Below are 7,440 nucleotides of genomic sequence, written 5' to 3'. Positions count from 1 at the left end.
ATCTCAAGCAGGTTCTGTGCTGTTGGCAGAGTCTGACTAGGGCTACACCCCATGAACCGTAAGATGATGAGCTAAGCCAAAACCAAGAGTCGGATGCATAACCAACTGACCCACCCATCCTCCCCCATAACTTTTAACAAAATGTTTATTTATTTTTGAGGGAGAGAGAGTGTGCATGCTCATACTTGAGGGACGGGGCAAATGAGCACATGCTGGAACAGGGGAGCAGTGGAGAGCGGCATGGACAGAGGATCTGAAATGGGCTCCCCACTGACATAGAGAGCCCCACATGGGGCTCAGACTCACGAGCCATGACATCATGACCTGAGCCCTAGTCGAATCCTTAACTGACTGAGATCACTTCTCTCTCTCTCTCCTCTGATGTTCTGCCAACGCTCCTTATTGATCAATCCCCAATCAGCAGCCAAAGGTCATGGAAACTCAGTCCATATGGGTGAGCCTTCCAGGTTAGACAGTGAGCGAGGAGGGGGAGCATAAAAGGAAGTTAAAATTGGAGACAAATGACAGAATCTACCTCATTCTTCCTCATGTCATGCAAATAAAGAATGAACAATGATCCTCTCAGCTGCCTGTCTGGTTGGCATGACATGTTATCAATTTAGTCACACTAACACCTGAAACCTAAGACATTACCTATGATTTTTATTTGTTCTTCTTTAAGATAGCAAGGAAAAAGATGAAAAGAAATAATTAAATAACATATTTAGTCTTGGCCTTGGTAGCTGGCCGTTAAGGAAACCTAAGTAGGTATCATTCCTAATTTTGTCCCCTTCAAATTCTATATTCATTTTGTTCTCTCCCAACACCTCACTTTCAAGGGCTCTTTACCTGGTGAGATGACCCAACTTTTGATTCATGAAGAATCCAAGTATTTATGTGGTGATACCTTTATTTTTCTTCTTTTCCCCACAGACTTGATCACGGAAAATGTACTAAGAAGAACCCCAGGAAATCCTTTGGGTTCAGTGCTCTCCTGGCTCTCATAGGGTAGAATCAACCCCATTTTCCACTATCCTTAGAATGAACCTTTTCTCTGCCTATTGCTCAGTACACTGTGGCATTCAAAGTGGTAATGGGGAAGTTTCAGCTTCCACTTTAATTAAACAAAGACTGTGTTCTAGCAGAAGCACTAATACTCCTAAAGGCACACAGCATAAGATTATGGATGAGAGCAAAAAGACCCTGGTCTTATTTTGCTTGTGCTACTGCCAGAAAATACCGGAGATTTTAACAGAAATTTATTTTCTTAGTTATGAAGACTGGAAATCTGAGATCATGCTGCCAGCATAATCAAGTTCCACTGAAGACTCTCTTTCTGCTGTGCAGATGGCTGAGGACACACATGACCTTGAAACATGCACATGGTGAGAGAGAGGAAAAGTGACCGAGATGAAAGGGTGGGACAAGATACCCTTCCTCCTCTTAGAAAGCCACCAAGCCTAGCAGATTAGAATCCCCCCATTGTGATTTAATTTAGCTTTAGTTATCTCCTAGAAGTCCTATCTCCAAATACAATCATTCAAGGTTTGAATTTCAATGTATCAACTTGGGAAAAGGATACAATTCAGTACATAGTGCTCCTTGATCCAGGTAGTAGGTATAATAGCAAGATAAGTCCTATTTTACTTCTTCCCAATGATTCCTAGTATAGTGACTCCTGACCGTGAAGAAGGCAGCCCCATACCAGGTCCCTGGTTTCATACATTTGATACATCGTATGGAGAAGCTCCACAGCTCTGTAGAACACTCTCTTTCAACTGGACCTTACCTGAGCTTTCAGCAAACCATTCCAGGGTTTATACACTAAATGCTACTTGTAGTAGGACCTGTGGTAGAATCTGTAACTTTGCAGGTATGAGCTACTGCTACTGTGTTGCAAAATGAGGTGTGTTTTTGTTTTTTTTTTTTGTTTTTTTGTTAAAAGCAATGAAGTGTAAAAACATGACAGGGCGCCTGGGTGGCTCAGTCAGTTAAGCGGCCAACTCTGGCCCAGGTCATGATCTCATGGTTCATGGGTTTGAGCCCTACATCAGATTCTGTGCTGACAGCTCAGACCCTGGAGCCTGTTTCAGATTCTGTGTCTCCCTCTCTCTCTGCACCTCCCCTGTTTGCACTCTGTCTCTGTCTCAAAAATAATAAACATTAAAAAATTTAAAAAAAACATGACAAAGGCAAAATCATTCTCTAAAGTCATAAGGTGGCATTAGACAAATAATTTGTTAAGGTAAAGCATATCACATATGAAAGTATATCTATTTTTATGATGACAAATCATTGTTTTCTCCATGATTGAAAGCCTCCACAACCAGCCTCCGAAGGTGGCTGGTTGATATGCCAGAGAAAAGATGATATCTCAGAGTCTTAGCATCAGCCTGTGCTGTTGGCAGACTGGGCAATAGAATTGATGGTAGACCAGCCATTGTAAGAAGTCTATACTGCTTCTATTGTTGAAATAATGTGTAACATCAATGTTTGTCACTTTGTATATGGCCCTAGTGAGCAAGTAAGGGGAGTGGGAAGAGAAAGCTGATTGGCATCCAGAGGAAGAGTCACACTGTCTATCAAATTATTGAGAAGTTGCTCCACAGTTGACACTCAATGAGGAGATTTCCATGGGAATATATTCACACTCTGCCCATTTGGAAAACTTTCATTCACATATTCATCATCAGACCTTCTCGTCAGTCATTAATCTTCCAGTCTTGTCCTTTCAACCCATGGGCCCCTGCACATACCTCAGTGTACCTTGGACCTGTCTCCTCCTGTTTGGCTTGGATAACCAGATATTCTTTCCCTGCTCGAGGAGAAAAAAAGTTTTCTTTACCATTGACTTTTAGGGCCACCCCTGAGAAAGGCTATCACACTTGATAGAAACACAAATCACGGGAGTCCCAGCCGGTTGGTTATATGGTTATATTTTCAGACATGCTTGAAACAGTACAGGGTGGTGGGGTTGGTGCACATCCACCGTATGGATTCTTTTCATGACATTTTCATAATGAAAGTTCCAAGTCACATAAAGATATAGTGTCCCATGTTCAAGTGTTTAAAGACTACCAGGGCCTAGTAGAAATCTAAAAATCTACTTTTCTAATGGAAAACAGTTCAATAGAATCTTCCATTGAAGTTTGCCGGGAGCTCTACCCAGTATTTCTATCTGCTACAGACACTTTTTATTCTGTTTGATTTGCTGGGTATGAGGTCTAATTGTAGGATTGCATATAGCATGGCCTTGAGGTGGTACACACCTTTCTTTCTTTGATCCCAATTTAAAACTATCTTCCAAATTATGTAGCAAAAGAGTTGGAGCTGCACATCTAGATGTGATGTATGTGGTCTCCAATATCGAGTTTCATCAAGCATTGCTTTCTTTGTGCAATCTAAAGGCTCAGCAACTTAACTGCCTCTTTACAGGGTTTTTTTTTTTTTTTTTTTGAGTATCGATTGGTGCCTTATTTTTTCATTTTTAACATTTTCCCCAGTTTTATTGAGATATAATGGACACTGAGTTCAGCACACAATTTGGGGGGTTTGTGTGCCATCCTCTAGCAATCATGTGTCTTAGTCAGGCATTTAAGGTTCTTGCTACTTCCTGCCTGGTATGTCCAGTTATCACATATTACATCATCATTATAATAGCCAAAGGTATTGGTGTGTAAGATAGTCAGAAAACCAAGATATTTCTGGTCTCTCCTAATAGAGAGCAAGAGATCAGAAATAATCTTCAGATAAGACAAAGTATCTTTTCAAGTAAAGGCAAATGACTTGTGGTTACATTTACTGGTAGAAATTAGAAGGGGAAAAAAAAGACTGTATCTAAGGTCACATGTTAGTGCCAGTGACTAGAAACAGCATCCGAACTGCAGCTCTTTTTGTCAAGACTTCTTAAATTTGCAAGTTATAGTCCTGCTTCAAGATCCATCTATCTTGTTTTTGCACCAGCCCAATAAGAGAGGTAAATGAGAATGTAATAGGGATTGTTACTTCTGTTTTTCTCAACTTTTATAATTTGCACTAATCTGAAAATTTACTAGGAACGCACTATTGTATTTAGTATATTACGGGGAGGTGGGATGCAGTAGCTTCTGATAAGCAGTTTCGACCATGATAGTACCCATTTTACCAATGAAGGAACTAACATGGGTATTTTGCTAAGTGTTAAATATACCTATTTTCACTATTTATTTTGGGACTAGGAAAACAGCACAAGTTTGACTTGGACTAAGACTCTACCTTTGAATCTATAGGTTCCAAAGCTGTCTATTGTATTTCAAGTCACTGAGGGTTAGCCTGGCCGTAGAGCTAGTACCCACAAAACCCAAGGATTGAGTTTTACTCCTTCCCTGTACATACTTTCATAAATTGCTGTGTGTCTGAGAGAAACCGCGGAGAAAGATTTACTTGTGGCCGCTCTGAAGAATGTTTCCTCCAAGAGACCTGGCTTTCTCCATAAACAAGGAGCTTGAAATCTACAAGATGGCTTAGATCCAGAACTTAAGAGACCATAGATTCCCTATAGCAATTTAAACTGGCTTCTACTTTTCTAATCTAGAAGTTTCCCACTTATGACAGCATCTTAATAGCCTCCCCACCTATTTTATTCCTATAGATCTTGTGATCAATTAGCTATGTATTTCTGCATGGATAGCACTCTGTCCCTATGTTTCTGCTATGAGGTAAGCCTCTGTTACCCCTATGTCAGGAATCTGAGTCCCCGGGACACTGGAGAGTCCAATTCTATGACATCACCTCTCATCACCATCTTCAGTCACTAGGGTTTCTAAGGTGTGGAGAAAAGCACTTTTCAACCCAAGGCTCCCCTAGGGTTGAAGCTAGGAACTGGTTACAAGGATTACACATGCACTCGTCGACCCTTTGGGCACCGGAAGAAAACTGTTGAGTGTGCCCTACATACTCCAGCATTTCAAGTTCACTGATCCTAGGCCTGCCTTTAATTCATCATCCTAGCATACTAGTAATGCTTACTTCTATTGCTTAAACCAACACAAATCATGAATGCTAAGTATATTCATTTCAATACATTCAACCCGGTCTAGTCTTTTATTTCATGCTACTTGGCCTCACAACCTAGGATGTATCTCACTCATGCTCTTCACACTCTTCATGATATAAATTGGCAACATCCTATAACTCTTTCAATGAACAGACTACCTTCCTTCAGACTAATACTTGTACTTCTCCATTTAAATTAGGTTGACACCTGGTTCCTCCTGTACCTACAGGCCATGAGAGGACTGAGAATTCGACCTGACATAACCAGCATTCCATGGAGAGCCTACTGCTCCAGCTTATGTAGAAAGGAACTGCTTCCATTAACAAGACCATTGTAGGGATGTTTGAGATTTCAAATTTCTCAGATTTAAAAAAAAAAATCCATCTGAACAATGTAATTAGTATCTAAAGCCGTCAACTTTTCATTTTCTCTTAGCCGGTTCTCTGGGACATTAGAGAAGTCACTCTGTGTTATAATCTCTGAAACACCTATTTTCACCATAGCAAAGTGGTACAGACACTTGATCATCAAATATCACTGTCCATTGGTACTTCTTTCCTTGGTGCTTCTTTGCTCTTGGTCATTTTTTGTCATTGAGATGCCAATACCTCCCCATTATCATCCCCACTCTATAAGAAGAATATGCATGTGCTTCTAAAATATGTAAACAACCCAATCTCAGAATCTTAATTTTAAGGCTTCCATCCTGGGGCTACTCCTGGGACCAATTATTTTTTTTAGTCAGAAAGCAGATGGCACCCCCTACTGGGGTAATTAGGAAAAATCTAATGTAGGGACTTTTTTTTTTTCTTTAAGTAAATCAACAGGGAATTATGAGGCACTCCAGAGCTAGTAAGTTACCACCACCTTTAGTCTGGCAGCGGTAAGGTAAGGAAGCAATTACTGAATTCTGTATCTATGGGAAAGGCTTCCCAATGGGAACATGATCTCTGTCAACCTTCAGCCTGGCAGCGAGAAGCTGGGGGACTAAAATTTCTGACCTCTCTATCCTTCCATGGATCTGCCAGTGACTCTCATTGCCTGATGCGGGGGTCCAGCCCATGTACCCCAGTCGAAAGGTCCCGAGTAGGGGGTTGGTGTCGGCGCAATATCTATAAGAAAGAAGACAGACAACAACAGACAAGACAGACAATGGGCATGGTGGAAAAGCCACACTTTACTTAGATGGCCAGGGTCTTCTATACGACAGGTGATTACATCATTTCTTTACATAGTTCAAGGTCTTTGAAGTGAAGACATGCTCAGGAAAGGATCATGTTTAACAGGACAGGTGTAAATATCAGGAATTATCAAGTCATTGCAGGAGAGGGATTCCCTAATAATAGTCTGGCTCCAAGCAGATGAGCCTGCAGATTTCTATGAGGATATTTACATTTCTTAAGACCCCTCATTAGTTATGCATGGGCAAGATGCTCATCTTTTAATAGGCAAATCTTTTTACAGAGGCTTGCCATTTACTCTCAACAGCAGACAAAGAGCTAGAAAGCAAAGTAAGGAGAGGGCTGGCTCCACTGATTGAACCAAGTTGATTCAAAGCCTAAAAGTATATGTCTCTTTACAAAGCAATGAGAAAATCACAGACCTGATGAATAGAAGCCACATGTGCGGCCCAGGAGACCAAATATTGTTTGAGGGTAATTTTTGCCTACTGGGCCCCAACAGCCTGAGACCAAGCACATTGTATAAGAACACAGTCTCTATATTTTCTCACTGTTCTTGAGGGTTATTTTTACAAACTTCTCTCCTCATACTTCACACACATTCTCTCCCTTTTCCTCTTTGCAGCTGATGACCTTTGATCTTACCAAGAAAACCAAAGCAATCAGAACAGAATGCTCATGGATGGCCAACACCTTTTGCAGCATGTGTACCCCCTTTCTGTTATCCACAGATCAATTTCCATTTTTCCAGATAGACCAGTCTTTCCCCACATTTAATACCATTCACCTGCTCAAGCATTTCTCTCCAGCTCTTCTCTACCATTTCCTCCCTACCATCAATGTTTCCTGTTTTATTGTACTGCTGCTGTAAGGATGCAGGTCTTATTCAGGTTTCCCCTCTGACCTTGAAGGCCAACTAACACCATTAACATTTCTGAGGGCGGGCCTAAAGATGGAGGTTAAGACTAGTCACGCCCCTACCTGAGGGTCCTAGTCACGCCCTACCTGGGGGTTCTGGGTCCACTCTGTAATTGGTTAAAGTTACTGTCAATGATGTGATGCTATATTGATTGGACCCCTGTACCTGTGTCACAATTTCCTGTAACTCTCCCTTCCCAAACTCATAAAAGGCCCTACCCCAACATGTTCGGGGCTCGCGCCTCACGGATCCAGTGTGTTGTTGAAGTCTATAAGCCCGAATTTAGGCTGGCCGGGCCTAAATTC

General features: G+C 41.4%; 1 long non-coding RNA gene across 1 annotated transcript; it reads left to right on the top strand.

Annotated features, from left to right (window-relative positions):
- Window positions 1-932: 932 nt before the first annotated feature.
- Window positions 933-5,438, top strand: LOC115297576. Its single transcript, XR_003911454.1, has 3 exons — window positions 933-1,008; window positions 1,272-1,385; window positions 5,235-5,438. It is a non-coding gene; the product is annotated as an uncharacterized LOC115297576 (long non-coding RNA).
- Window positions 5,439-7,440: the final 2,002 nt, after the last annotated feature.

This window comes from Suricata suricatta, chromosome 8 (assembly GCF_006229205.1).
Source record: "Suricata suricatta isolate VVHF042 chromosome 8, meerkat_22Aug2017_6uvM2_HiC, whole genome shotgun sequence".
Classification (NCBI taxonomy): Eukaryota; Metazoa; Chordata; class Mammalia; order Carnivora; family Herpestidae; genus Suricata; species Suricata suricatta.
Note: the sequence above shows the minus strand (reverse complement) of the source record. Positions and strands in the feature narration are given on the sequence as shown.